This window comes from Rhinoraja longicauda, chromosome 2, assembly GCF_053455715.1.
Source record: "Rhinoraja longicauda isolate Sanriku21f chromosome 2, sRhiLon1.1, whole genome shotgun sequence".
In the NCBI taxonomy this organism is placed as follows: Eukaryota; Metazoa; Chordata; class Chondrichthyes; order Rajiformes; family Arhynchobatidae; genus Rhinoraja; species Rhinoraja longicauda.
This window is the reverse complement of record NC_135954.1, coordinates 73,931,232-73,947,301: the sequence shown is the minus strand read 5'-3', so window position 1 is coordinate 73,947,301 and position 16,070 is coordinate 73,931,232. Positions and strand designations below refer to the sequence as shown.

General features: G+C 40.8%; 1 protein-coding gene across 7 annotated transcripts in view; it reads right to left on the bottom strand.

Moving 5' to 3' along the window:
* LOC144605749 (zinc finger protein 385D-like) overlaps nucleotides 1-16,070 on the bottom strand; it is a 435,063-nt gene that overhangs the window by 123,399 nt on the left and 295,594 nt on the right. The gene's annotated exons all lie outside the window — the stretch shown is intronic.

Sequence of the window (16,070 nt, the reverse complement as noted above, 5' to 3'; positions counted from 1 at the left end):
GTTGCATCGCATTGCATGTTGCATTGTTTTTCCTCTATTGTTTTGTTTTTTAATGTTTTAGCCCATTTTCCACATTTCACCTCTCTGCTGCAACCCTTCCCCCCCGCTACTACAGATGATGGTGGGCAGTGGAAGAACCGGTAAGGGGGGGGGGGGTCTTTCCTGCACCCTCAAAATTGACTGTGGGATCCCCCCGCAAGGAAAGGGATGATGGTTTGCAGAATGAAAGTGACGGCTGCCATAAGCCCTCGTGGGACTGTAAAATGGCGCCAAAATGGGGACTCTTGCCTATAGACTCAGTGGGCTGTTCTGTACATTCTCTACTAACCGGGGGACTGTGCTTGTGTATGGTGAGCACTTGCTGAGCTACATGCAAAAAACGTTTTTCACTGTACCTTGGTGCACATGATAATAATAAAGAAGCCATAAAAACCATCGAAACAATCACTACCCTCCCCACCTCACCAAACAATCAAAGCTCACAACTTTGGTTCCTCTGTCTAAATATTATTCTTCCCTTTTCACATCTGAGTTCAAGTCACACCTTCCCACTTGCAAATTTTATGCTGCCAATTGTTTGCCAATTCAAGTAATGATTTCACATGCATTCCGTGAAAAGAGATTAAAAAAGGGAAGGACAAAACGAGATATGTCTAAATTAATTCAAATTTTATACATGCAAACAATGCACTTCAGAAGACAAAAAAAAGGGTGTTAAGTAGCTAAGTCGTTGAATAATATTGAGAGGAAACCATGCTCAAACTTCATTGCGCTTTAGTCAGACCACTTCTGGTCTCCAGAACAAAGGAGTTAGCCATCCGAGTGAAGGCAGGTCATGGCAACATGATACCAATGCAAGTACAGCAGTACTGTATATAATTCCTGCCTGTCTGGACTCTTATCATGATTCCTGGAGCCATAAGAATCCTCCACCTTACCAAAAATAAAACAATTCTCCCAGGAAAATAATATATAACCAGGATAAAAACCGCTGGTTTTGCCACAGCATTTACCAAAAATAAAACAATTCTCCCAGGAAAATAATATATAACCAGGATAAAAACCGCTGGTTTTGCCACAGCATTTAATATGCTCATGTGTGAAAGTGAAACTAAATGCCAAGTGCAAAAAGGAAACATCATTTTCAATCACCTTGAGTGCTGAAAGTTCCTGTAATTTGCTTTTATCTTTTAAATTCAATGAATACTCCTGGATCAAACCAAACTGACCACCTAACCATCTTGGCATGCAGCTAATTAAAAATTAAACAATGCACAGATTGAGAATGTACCCCAGGCTGCAGCTAACTCGGCTGATCAAATTCTGCATCATTCCTCACAGTTAAGCAGTACTGATTGAAAATCAAACAGAAACAGAAGGGGGTTTCATGTCAGCTGCTTTGCAGACACAGCAGCATCAAAACAGGGAGGCTGGGGTGCAGTCAACTCTCCATCATGGCGACAGATGTTTTATAATAGAATGACAGAGTCCAGGATACTCAAGCTGTCACTGCATTAGCACCATGCTACAACTGATAGTACACAATTTTATACCGAAGCATTAAAATTATCATCTGCTCTTCACCTCCCTCTCTCACATACACATAAGCAGACACAAAAATTATTTTCCAATGGTAACAAATAACGGTACAGGGTTTCGGAGAGAGGAGCAGGGAGATTGATTTTTATTTGGTAAAGGGGCAAGACATCAATAACTCCAGGAGCTTGCCTCTTGTACGCATGCTATCCTCTCCCACTGAGCCAGGAATGCACAGAAAAGGAATGTCTGGCTTTGCCGTGAATTAATTGATGAGGATTGATTGCCCCAATTAGTCCACAATTCTCGTAATGCTACATTATGAGGCTTCAAGGACAGTAGAAAGTCAATCAGACAGACAGTGGGCTTTAATTCCATCCCACATTTTGTAAACTGGTGTGTTCCAATGGCTGTCTAGTCGGATAATAGCAGATTCCAGACATGCCCATTCATTCACAATCACTGGCAGAATTTGAAAGACTACTATTGCAGATTGGGCTTTCAATGTAGGTTGCAAAATGAGCAGGATGTCTGTGTAGCCATTCTAGTGCAATGTTTTTCAGAAGCACCTGGTGGAAATATGCCAGGCTTTGTATGACCTTATGTGAAATAAGCCAGTGCAGCATAATCCTCAGCTAGAAAACCTATTTGGTCACAAGTTGCCACCAACCATCAGGTCATCGTCACACTCATTTGGCAGAGGCTGAGTGGAACTTTCCCAGAGTCAACAGACCAGACATTTGCTCTGTCAGCCACCTTGGACAGGACAGGTAGTCCTGACATTTACTCCATGTCTAGCAGATCCAAAAGAAATTTCCGGACAGTTATAAAGGTCTACTTCTACTTTCTCCCAGTTGCTGCCTTGCAGACTAAAAGAGTACAGCCTTGCAGTGGTATCCTCGTGAAGTCTGCCTCAGAATTTGCAGCCATTGTACCGGAGGCAGAATGTGGGCTGTTCAGACACCTTCCGCTCCGGACTTTATTGGCTTTATCTTGCACTAAATGTTATTTATGTTATTCCCTTTACCATGTATCTGTACAGTCTGGATGGCTCAGTTATAATCATGTATTATCTTTCCACTGACAGGAACACATGCAACAAAAGCATTTCAATGTACCTCGGTACAATAAACTACACTCAACTGTATGTATGCTGATTTTTACCTAGAACGTACACTTACTTGGTCAGGAACACCTGTTTTCTATATCGTATCGGCCTGCGTACACTTCCTCTCATTCCTTGAACATGAACCCTAACACTACCCATAATTAAACTAATGGAATATATACTGTATCCAGGTATGAATGAATAACATGAAACATTTTATTACTATAAGCTTGAAAAATGCTTTAAATGTATGGGAGAATTTGCATAAAGTCTTAATACCGTAATTCAGGTCTAGCACATGTACACATAACCATCACAGCCACCAACCTCTGGAGGACAGAATTCCAGCATTTTCCAGTACTTTCAGTGATTATATTTTTTCTCTTAAATGGTTATGCCCAAGGTATATGTAATGTGAGAGTGCCCCCTCCCTCGGATGCTGCTCTGAACTCTGTCACTGGCTGACTGGCTGGGAGGGGGCAATCCCCAGCATCACTGGTAACAGATGGGTCCAGTTAGTTGACATTGGTTTGGCCGCCTGAACCTCATCAGCCTGCACCTTATAAAACCCAGGCATTGTAGCCAAAGGGGAAGGTGCAAAATGTTGCCTATCCATGTCCTGCAGAGATGTTGCCTATCCGTGCCCTGCAGAGATGTTGCCCATCATGTCCTACAGAAATGTTGCCCATCATGTCCTGCAGAGATGTTTCCCATCATGTCCTGCAGAGATGTTGCCTATCCGTGCCCTGCAGAGATGTTGCCCATCATGTCCTACAGAAATGTTGCCCATCATGTCCTGCAGAAATATTGCCTGACCAACTCCAACATTGATCTTTACACAAGTTAAATATTGCTAAGCTGCAATAAATGTATTCCTGAAGCTTATGCTATCCTCGAGTGATTTATATTGTTAGAAGTTACCAACAACTAACCACCTCCAAAGGCACAACACCCCATTATAAATGCACTAATGTGAAACTGCAATTACATAATCATCTGAGTTAAGCTATTTAATGTGTAATGAAAGAGAAATTATTTTGCTTTCTCAAATAATGCATTTAAATTGAAACAAAATTGAACAACTGCATGAATCCGAGAGACTTGAAGCCCTCGGGGATGAATGGCCTCGAACCTTGAATAGAGCTAAATTGTAATTAAAAAGGAACTGCAAGTGCTGGTTTATACCAAAGATAGACACAAAAAGCTGGAATAACTCAGTGGGTCAGGTTTTTTCCCCTGAGATGCAGCCTGATCTGCTGAGTTACTCCAACATTGTGTGTCTATCTTGAATACAGCTATCCTTCCTCTCCCTACATACACCATGTCTTTCTTCTTGTGGTCCATTTCTGACCTGTTTTTCTACATGTACTCTGTCACCCTCCCGCACATAAAAAGATTAATCACCAAAAAGGACAATCATCCATCCAAGGTATTTATTCACAAAATGCTGGAGTAACTCAGGCAGCATCTTGGGAGAGAAGGAATGGGTGACGTTTCGGGTCGAGACCCTTCTTCAGACTGATGTCAGGGGGGCGGACAAAGGAAGGATATAGGTGGAGACAGGAAGATAGAGGGAGATCTGGGAAGGAGGAAGGGACGGGAGGGACAGAGGAACTATCTAAAGTTGGAGAAGTCGATGTTCATACCACTGGGCTGCAAACTGCCCAGGCGAAATATGAGGTGCTGTTCCTCCAATTTCCGGTGGGCCTCACTATGGCACTGGAGGAGGCCCATGACAGAAAGGTCAGACTGGGAATGGGAGGGGGAGTTGAAGTGCTTGGCCACCGGGAGATCAGTTTGATTAATGCGGGCGCAGGTGTTCAGCGAAGCGATCGACGAGCCTGCGCTTGGTTTCGCCGATGTAAATAAGTTGATATCTAGAGCAGCGGATGCAATAGATGAGGTTGGAGGAGGTGCAGGTGAATCTTTGTCTCACCTGGAAAGACTGTTTGGGTCCTTGGATGGAGTTAAGGGGGGAGGTAAAGGGACAGGTGTTGCATCTCGTGCGGTTGCAGGGGAAAGTGCCCGGGGAGGGGGTGGTTTGGGTAGGAAGGGACGAGTGGACCAGGGATCAGAGTGCCTCACATCCATCCAAGTGAGGCAGTTGATCAGCAGCCAACCAACATCCATTCTTACACATTCTTCTTTCATCAACACAGCTTCATAAAACAACTCAGAATGGAACAATCGTCTGGAAATGTACGAAAACAACTCTCTTAAAACTGCATTTACTGACTCAGATACACGATGTACTTTAATGCAATTAATTCCTGAAACAAAAGGAAATATGAGAAGTAATTCTAACATTCCATTGTGGCTATGTAAAGTGGAACAACACAACATAGCCAACGTCCGTGTGATTTTCAACCTGTACTAGCATTAGGAAAAATGCTCAACCCAGATAATTACCAAAATAAACATTATGTATGATGCAATTCTGGGAGCTGTTTTACTAGCTATATAGCATTGTATTTATTGTGGAATTAGATGGACTCCCAGTAGAAAACATTTAATTTCAATTGATAGCAAAACTCACTGAAAAGTCAAGAACTCTGTTGTGAGCAATGCAACATACAGGAAAAGGCGACATGGCATTGTCTCCTTTGGCAGAAGCATCCATTCATGATGGCACTGCTAGTATTGACCGCTGAACATACACTGTGGAAATGTAATTCTGTCCTCATCCTAAGGACATTGTCCATCACATTGTCACTACCATTGTGCAGAACAGCACTGAGTTGAAACAGATCTAATAGCTCAAAACTGAGCATCCCTGAGATATTAATGGAGCAGAAATGCTTTCCATAGCAATGCGTGTCCTCCTAGCCCACCATATTCTTCACACTCATTTGCCACCAGATCACGTGACCTACCCTAGATCAATGAGGGAATGGGACAAGCATTTCTAAAAAGAGGTACCAAACCTGTGATGCTACATCAGTGGACAACATTTGGAAGCAGCACGTTTTAGGCAGAGGTAAATGATCACATAATCTGCATCTCATATCAACCCTATGTGTTTAGCTTTATGCTTTAGAGATACAGTGTGGAAACAGGCCCTTCAAGTCCGCACCGACCAGTGATCACACCATACACTAACAATCTCGTACACACTATGAACAATTTCCAATTTTACCAAAACCAATTAACCTACAAACCAGTATGTCTTTGGAGTGTGGGAGGAAAACCTGAGCAACCGGAGAAAACCCATGCAGTTATAGGGAGAACGTACAAACTCTGAACAGACAGCACCTGTAGTCAGGATCGAATTCAAGTCTCTGGCACTGTAAGGCAGCAACTCTACCACTGCACCACCTTGCTGCCATAATTTTGCCTTATTGAGTTGGGAAAGGAGATGGCCGAAATCATCTGGAGTGACATTTCTCGGCGACAGCTGGCTTGTTGCCAGGTATCGTTGCTTATTGTGGGCGCTGTCGCATGCTGTCCCCAGGTTTGCTAGGTTCTCTTAAATGCATTTAGAAGCACATTATATTAAAATAAGTAAAGTCATTTCAAAATACCATAAAATGCTTGTGTTTAACCAATTTATTTACCATCAGGACATTTGACAGGTAGATTGGAGGCAACAGTTTGACGGTCAGGTAAGCGTGGGAATTTCGCGATTTTTATGGCCATCAGCCATTACATTTAAATTGGGTTCCCAACCCAGATATGCAACCCAGAAACCAGATATGCATCTCCCGTACATTTTCAAAGAATGCCCACACACTTTTCACAAAATCCACTTAACCACTTTTTAATTATTTTTTTTAATACAGCTATTAATAAACTGGAAGTAATTCCAGTTTATGCCTTGTTACAGTGATGCTTGGTTTTTAAATAACCCATACAAGATGTTATAGTTCAAAACTCTCAAGTACTTACCGACTTGTCAGTGATTTCAGCGAAAATTAGGACGCCGGAGAAGCATTGACAACGTGGGAATTTAGCGATGTTTCCGAAGATGCTGTAATCTCGACCTGACTCGGCATTGTCGTGGTCATCGTCGTCGGGTAAAAGAAAAGTTTGGCGATCTGCTACGACTTTGACAGTCGCCGGCAGTTGCCTTAAAATCGCCTAAAGTGGGACAGGCCCTTTACTAATTCCATTTGCCTGCATTAGATCCATACAATTCAATGACTTGCCTAATCAAGTGCCCGTTTAAATGTCTATTAATTTAAGTGATTGCATCTGATTTCAGCGCCTCCTCTGACATTGAGTCCCAGACATGAATTGCACTGTTAAAAAATTTCCATTCAATCCCTTTTAAAACACCTTCCTCTCACCTTAAATTTCTGCTCTTTTGTTTTTTATATCCCAGCCAAGATGAAAGGATTTTGTTTATCTCTGCATCTTATAGTTTTACACACCACTGTCAAGTCACCCCTCAGTCTTAGCTCCAGCCTATCCAATCTCTTCCCACAACTAAAGTTCTCCTATCAGGCAACAACCAAGTGAATCCCCTCTTCACTCTCTGCACTATAGTGCAACAGTAGCCTTCCTATTGTGTGATGACCAGAACTGCACACAAACCTACAAGTCTGCTCAAAACAGTGTTTTGTAACTTTGCAACAATTTTCCAACTTTTATATTCTGTGCCACAACCTATGGAAAACAAGCATCATACTTTACCACTCTGTCTACCAGTGTTGTCACTTTAAGGGAGCTATGGATTGAATCGCAAGCATCCTCTGTTTATCAATATTCCTTAGTGCTGTACATTCCACAGTATATGTCCTACCCAGATTTGACTTCCAACTGTTGCAATTCCATCCTCTTCAGCATTGACCGAAGAGTCACCCTTCCCAATATGATGGTCACACCATAAATCTGTGTCACACTATGCAGTCAGGCTTTCCAATTTATGGCTTTGTCAGGTTATAATCCAGAAAAACATAGCTCAGATTTTGTCTGGATGCCATGTAGCCAGGTTGTACAGATCTTGTTACTGTTTTCACTGGCTGCTAAAAACTAAATAATGAAATGAAAAGCAAATGAAATGAAAAGCAAACACTCTCCAGAGTAAATGATCACTTAATGATCATCAAACACTGCCCTGCCTGATGGAACACTGCCAGGTTTCAAATAGCACCGTAGCCCAATGTTTAATAAGCTGAGATTCTTCATTCATGGTTTATAGATTTATTGTTTATTAGTCATTGTTGCATTATACACTTAGAACAATTGGGGCCAGTGTGTGGGAGCTATTTTGCATTTATTAGCTATTTTAGCATATTATATTACTTTGTATTCTGTTGTATTAAGGTTAAGGTAGACCTGGCCGTTCTCGCAGAACAGGCTTTCATGGAAGACAGGCATGAGATGGAGGCACAGGAACATGAATTGGAAAAAGAACAACTGAGAAGAAAGGAAAAACAGAAGAAACAAGATGAACAATTGAAAAACAAAGAATTGTCAATTGAACAGAAGACAATTGGAAATGGAGTTCGAATGGGAGAGCCAGAAGGAACAGCTGAAAAGATGGAAGAAACAGCTGAGAAGACGGAAGGAACGATTGGAACTAGATGCTGCAATGGCAGCAGCCAAGACAAGACTCAATGTACTAGGAAATCAAGATACAGCTCGACAGTAGCTGATGGAATGAACTCTTATTTGAAAGGAGGAACTAACTGTCAAAGGCCCTACTTTGCTAAGGCAAGAGAAAGGCTGCAAACAACCAAAGGCAGTTTGGCAACGACTATGGAACCTATGGAAGCACAGGTGCAAGAAGACCATCCTGAAATACTTCGTATTGAACAAAAGGACAAGGAAAAGAAACCAGTACATACGGAGCAGAATGAAAAGCCAATTGCGGGTGATGCTGTTCTCCCATCTCAGACGTGTGGCCATATCGGGGCCAGTGATCAAACTTGAATCTCCTCCAAAGCAGTCCAAGCCGGTCCATTGGCTGGAGAATCTGGTCCTGAAAATACTTGTCTGAGCACAGAGGTGACTGAGACCAACTCTGAAGTAGCACCAGAAAATCGTGAATCTTTGGATCAAGAAACGATAGAACTAGGAACGTCAGGGGATTTTGCGTTTATTAGCTATTTTAGTATATTATATTACTGTATCCTGTTGTACTATTTTTGGACACCAAGAGGTTAATACTATGCTTACGTATCAGAACTGGGAGGATCCATGGGAGTCTGATCATGTATAACTTGCCCAACACTGACGTAATGCTTCAGTGTGACACACCAAGAGCCTGCTGATATAAGGTTAGCAGGCCATACAAGTCAAGCCTACTAAAACATAAGGTTTTAGTCAGTAACAGGATACAAAGGAGTGTCGGTGAGAAACTAAGTTCTTATTACAAACAAACAAATTAACGACGGGAGATATACTAATCTGTTTTGTATTTTGCTTCAATAAATGACTAACTAAACGGCCACATCATGAAGATCTCTTTGTTGTTGTTATTTGAGTCAAGAACCACTGCTCCCATTTCTTTGTCAAACGGTAAGCGTTGGGGCTTTATAAGGAAGCATAAAGCTGGCCGTTACATCTAATCTGACACCATTCAGATAGTAATCTGCCTTCCTGTTCTAGCCACCAAAGTGGATAACCTCACATTTATCCATATTATACTGCGTCTGCCATGCATCTGCCACTCACTCAATCTGTCCAAGTCACCCTGCATCCTCATAGCAGCCTTCTCACAGTTCACACTGCCACCCAGCTTTGTCATCTGCAAATTTGCTAATGTTAAAGTTAATTCCTTCATCCAAGTCATTAATGTATATTGTAAATAACTGTGGTCCCAGCACTGAACCCTACAGTACCCCACTAGTCACTGCATGCCATTCTGAAACGGCCCCGTTAATTCCTACTCTTTGCTTCCTGTCTGCCAGCCAGTTCTTTATCCATATCAATACCCTACCCCCAATGCCATGTGCTCTAATTTTGCACACTAATCTCTTGTGTGGGACCTTGTCAATGGCTTTTTGAAAGTCTAGATACACCACATCCACTGGCTCTCCTTTATCCATTCTACTTGTTACATCCTCAAAAAATTCCAGAAGATTAGTCAAGCATGATTTCCCCTTCATAAATCCATACTGCCTTTGACCGATCCTGTCACTGCTTTCCAAATGCGCTGCTGTAACATCTTTAATAATTGATTCAAACATCTTCCCTACTACCGATGTAAGGCTAACTGGTCTATAATTCCCCGTTTTCTCTCTCCCTCCTTTCTGAAGTAGAGTTACATTGGATCAGTTCCTGTGGACTGGAGGGTAGCCAGAGTCGAGAGAACACTGAAAAATGATCACCAATGCATCATGATTTCTAGGGCCACCCCTTTTCAATACTCTGGGATGCAGACCATCAGGCCCTGGGGATTTATCTGCCTTCAGTCCCAACAATTTACCTAACACCATTTTCTGACTAATATGGATTTCCTCCAGTTCCTCCCTCCCACTAGATCCTTGGTCCCCTAGTATTTCTGGGAGATTGGTCTGTCTTCAATAAGGAAGACACAAACAAAGTACTCATTTAACTGTTCTGCCATTTCCTTGTTTCCCCATTATAAATTCACTTGTCTCTGATTGTAAGGGACCTACATATGTCTTCACGAATCCTTTCCTTTTTACATATCTAAAGAAACTTTTACAGTCAGTTTTTATATTCCCGGCAAATAGAGCATTTGAAAGAGGTTTTAGGGCAGATAGAAATGAAAAAGACTGCGCATGCTGGAAATCTAAAATAAAAATAGAAAATGGTAGAAATGTGCGGCACGGTGGCGCAGCGGTAGAGTTGCTGCCTTACAGCAAATGCAGCGCCGGAGACTCAGGTTCGATCCTGACTATGGGTGCTGTACTGTACAGAGTTTGTACGTTCTCCCCGTGACCTGTGTGGGTTTTCTCCGAGATCTTCGGTTTCCTCCCACACTCCAAAGACGTACAGGTTTGTAAGTTAATTGCCTGGACAAATGTAAAAAAAAAACAATTGGCCCTAGTGGGTGTAGGATAGTGTTAATGTGCGGGGATCGCTGGGCGGCGCGGACCCGGTGGGCCGAAGGGCCTGGTTCTGCACTGTATCTCTAAATCTAAAATCTAAAAATACTCAAGAGGTCATGTAGCATCTGTGGGAAGAGAAGCAGTCAAAGAAGGACTGACAAATAAAATAAATAATTTAGATATTCAAAATGATGGGGAATGGAAATAGTATAGATCATTCCAGTCAGGTGTGTGAAGTGAGTATTATCAGTTACGTTTGACTGGAGTTATGGAGGCAGAGGAACAGAAATTAGTAGCCAAGTCTGGAATTGACCAAGGCACATACACTCATCGTGAATGATAGGGGCCCCGAGTTATTTGTGATGGGCTTTCTTAAATTCACATCGTCTATGTTGATAGATGTTTACTGGAGCATTCAGCACACTGTCACTGCACGTGTCTTGACAGTGGGAAAGTTGAGGTAGAGAGGGTGATGGGCAAAGTTAAGAGTCTCCGATGAAGAATGGATTTGGGCCACAAAGACCTTTAATGACCAAATCCACACACAAGCTAATGATGGTAAAGAGAAGCCGCACATGTTTTTAAATAAGCATGACTTGCATTTCTGTTATTTAACAAAATCATGCACATAAACATAACTTAGTTATGATATCACCGATTTACGCATTTAAATCAGTGTTTCAGAATAATAAGAAAAACCTGTTTCCCTTATTTGCCCTGTAAACTGTTGGTGACAATCAAATGCAATTATCATCACAGTTAAGTAAAATGTTATCACTGCATTAATCTGCTGCCTTTTGCCAGATGGTGCTTCACCATGAAAACATATATTCTGCCACATTCTGCAAAAATCCATGACTTTTAGATTGTATGTATTTGTGTCAGAGACAAAACAGGTGCCAATGGAAATGACAAAATGGCATGCGTGCAGAACATTTCAATGTGGTGTGACACACTACTGTGTAACCTGCTGCATTAAATTTTCCATAATGTGTTTCCTCAGCCACAATTCTGTAATTTATGGAGATAAGTGCTGCAAAGATTCTAAAATTCATAACCAAGTACATTTATACAAGTTAATTATAACATTGAGAAGGCACACTTCATTCAGTTAGCAGGAATCATAAGTACTGCAAAATCACAGCATAACAATGAATTTTGCAACAGCTGTTAACAACTAAAATAGTTGAAACTAGTGGAGCACTTGCCTCACGGCTGTAATGAAGCAAGGCAAGGAAGGAAACCATTATTCCCCACCAGGTTTCTGACTCACGCTGATGTTCCTTTCCACAGGCACTGCACTTCTGAATGATCTATTCCACAGAAATTACTGGGCAGCAATTTGGAAAAGAAAACAGAGGCCAATTTCATAGAAACATAGAAAATAGGTGCAGGTGGAGGCCATTTGGCCCATCGAGCCAGCACCACCATTCATTGTGATCATGGCTGATCATCCTCAAATCCTCTCATTATGGTCAACATGCCATTAGCTTTTCTCCCTTCTATTCCCAGGAATGTTCTGGCAAATTATAATACCACAGTTAAACCTCTGCACTATACTTGGTTCTGAGCCTATCTAGTCATTGGTATATCTCAGAAACACCTCTAACATTTCTGAACCGCATAATGTTTCAATCGTCTGCAAGAGTACAAGGGATATGTGGGGACATGGAAGTGTAGATTGCTGCAGCACAGAATGTGACAATTCCATATAAACCATCTACAGTGGTTCTTTGATAGAGCTATGTAATTTGATTTGCTCCCTTAGTCTCTTGAAAAGTATTTTTTATCCATTAAAGTTCAGGTTCCAAATAATTCTCTCTAGAAAGTAGGTATAAAAACTGGTCCCACCAGATTCTCAGGCAGTATGTTCCAGATCTTAACAATCTGCTGAGTCAAATAATTGTTTCCATGTGTCAAGGCTGAATTTTTAATGCAAATCTGTACTCTCTTCATATGGACTATTCCACCATTGGAAATATTATTGCAAATGAGAGCAATTTCAGTTTTTGCCATCACTCCACATGATAAGTTCAATCCTGGTACTGTTTCAGAAAACCCATTCAACTGAATCTCAAGGTTATTGTGCTCTTTGACATGAAGATTGTAGGAGCTCACCAGAGGTAATAGTACAGACATGGACATTTCATAGCCAATGGCACCAGGTGAGTTTGGTCCAAACCAGCTGAATAACAGAGAGAGTCAAAAGGCAGGTCAATGAAAATGAATAGAATTGATTAGTTTTGTAACAATCATGTAGGAAATCATCAGTGAGTTTGCTAAGAACCAGTTTGGCACTGTGGGTAGGGAAGAAAGCTGATCTAAGAGATGAAAACAAAAAGGGTACAACTAGGAAGGTTTATAACTCACATGAGGACATTGGAGAGGGAGTGGAGACAAAGTAATTCTTGTGGACCGTGGACATAATGAGTCCGGGAAGATTACAAAGGCAGATAGGTGAGGTTGGTTTGGCTTTTACTTGAAGTTTTGACAAGCTCTTAGAAACGCATAAGCCCAATGCCACCATACACTGTGCTTTGTAAATTGCTGTGCTGGTATTAACATGAGAAGTTTGGTCCAGTGGAAAATGTAAAGAGTGGGAAATGAAGGAGATCACTGACCAAATTATCTTGGAGGACGAAGAGCATTAAATAGTTTACAGGAAGGACAACAAATCAATGGTTTTCTTTGTATTTCAGATAAGCGCACATTAGTGAGCAGTTGGCACAAATGAGGACATGATCCAAGAGTGCTCTTTATGACCAGACTGATGTGCTGGTGAGTAGCCAGTTGCCCATCTTTATCACTTTGCCTTTGGACACAAAAGAGATGAGATCCAAAGTGAAAAATCATTCTGGATCAGAAGGACATCCAAGTCTAGTCTCGCCTGGGTACTTCCACTAAATTAAGCCTCCCCGTTCCCTTTTATATCAGGACCAATATTTTCATCACGGACCATGAAAACAGTTGGCATAAATATTCAACATATCTCTAGGGGGCTGGAGGTTATGAACACTGAGGAAAATAGAATGTAGTCTGAAGTTGGCGAATGCAAAGATGATTCAACATTTATAAGGCAAGTGGAAGTGGCAGCACAGTGGCACAACTGGTAGAGCTGCTGCCACGTAGCGCCAGGGACTCGCATTCGATCCTGACCTCGGGTGCTGTCTGCGTGGAGTTTTCACTCACTCCCTATGACCATGTGGGTTTCCTCCCACATCCCAAGGACATACGGGTTAATTGGCCTTTGTAAAAGAAATGCTTCTAATATGCATGGAAGTGGATGAGAAAATGGGATAACATAGAACTTGTATGAACATGTGATCGATGATCGGTATATGCTCAATGGGCTAAATACCTGTTTCCATGCTGAATCTCTAAACTAAACTAAAAAATTGCTTACAATTAAGGTATGAAATGATCTCAGTGAATATTGTACGATGGAAAACAAATCAGAGGATAATTTCCAGAGAACAATTTGAGAAGAAACTGCACAACAATTTACAAAGTTCATTGGAGAACCATGTGAAGGCATTGTGATTATACTGTAAGTTTATAAACGCTTGTCAAAACTTCAAGTCAATGTCAAACAATTTTCCAAGGTGATCAAGAATCATGTTCTAGAGGAATGTGACATGGGCAGCCTTACTGAAAAATGTTCTTGAATTGGGCTTGGATTTTCAAGGTAATTCTAGGTTCATTGCTAAGCAATTAACTCTAATGTGGTGTCATCAATGGTGCAGTCCGAAACATGAAGTTACATGAGCAATATCAAAATGAACAATAGCAAATCCCAGCGCCCACAAAGTATATAATTTTCATTCCACTTTCTAGACAGTACTACATGCTATCATATCGTTCTTCAGTGGACACATTGAATATGCCCCATTGCACCAAGAACAGGTCAATACACAAATATACTACTAATATAATGTAGAAAACCAAAATCAATAAATTTATGATATTTACATCAATGTTTGCTGTACTCTTTGGCACACAGAAATAAAGATAAGCTCATGTCAAAGGAGCAGAATTAGGCCATTCGGCCCATCAAGTTTACTCCGCCATTCAATCATGGCTGATCTATCTTTCCCTCTCAACCCCATTCTCCTGCTTTCTCCCCATAACTCTTGACACCCTTGATGCCACTTCTTCAGCTTTCATTCAACAAAACATTGAACCTTAAAAACAAATATTCACTTCTGGCAAGATTAACCAGAGCCAAGGAGTTAAACCAGTCTGGATTTAGGAGAACTGTAGATTAAATGGGCTGAACTGAGCGTAACTATATCACCAATTACAAGTTGCAAATCAAAACCACCAGTCCAGAATGTTTGATGTTTGGATCAGTGTCAGGTAACAATCAAACTGTTTCAAGATCTGTTTTTTTTGTATCTTGATCAATGCTAGTGGAAAAAAAAGGTAGCCTCTCAGCCAAAAAATACACTGTTCATAGAAGTACACTAATAATTCTGTATTTAACCAACTTTGGCATTTACAGCAACTAACATCCAGACATGCGGTAATTAATCTTTGCCTGCCATGTGTTGTAAATAGTGATCAGAAACAATACTTTCCCTAAACAGACACCTACTTGTAATAAAATAACCAAACCAATAATCTCCAACATACAAAAATTCCTTTGTAATAGAAAGTTAACATATGGATACAATTAATAAAACTCTGCTCTCAACATCAGAAATAGGAATTGATGAAGAAACTATTGCATTCACTGGCAAACAATGCAGTAATATGGAAGAATCTTTAAAATAATTGAATTTCAGAAGTTATCCTCCATTTTTATTTTCGACATAAGACAGACACGAGGTGGAATAATACATTGTTTAATTTTGCAACTCCATACCTTATAATTATGGAGTTGCAAAATTAAACAATGTATTATTCCACCTCATGTCTGTCTTATGTCGAAAATAAAAATGGAGGATAACTTCTGAAATTCAATTATTTTAAAGATTCTTTAGTTTGTCTCAGGTTTCCCAACTAAGAGAGAAATTAGTTCATGTAACGTATTGTGTGGCTTATGATGTGCAGGGCACTTTATTAATCGTGAGTGATAAAAAGACGTTATTACTGTATTGCTGATAAATTATGGGATGGGATAAACCTGAATGAGTATCAAGGGATCTGTTGTGTACTGTTCCTATGTAAACAAGTAAACAATTCTGATTGTTCCCAACAGTGTCTTTAGTACAATCTAAACTTGGTAATGACAATGACTTTCAGCCCGCCTTGGTGTAGAGGTGCATGGAAAGTAAGAGTACTCAGAAACTAGAGGTGCCTGGATAACAGTATTAAAAACAATCCGGAACAGTTTTCTCATTGCTCAAGGCAACAGACCATTCATTACACATATTATTCCTGTCAATGATTTAGTCATGGATTGTCTTTGAGATGGGCACTAATTATTCTGCAGGCAGCAATATCACATCTGATGACATACCTAG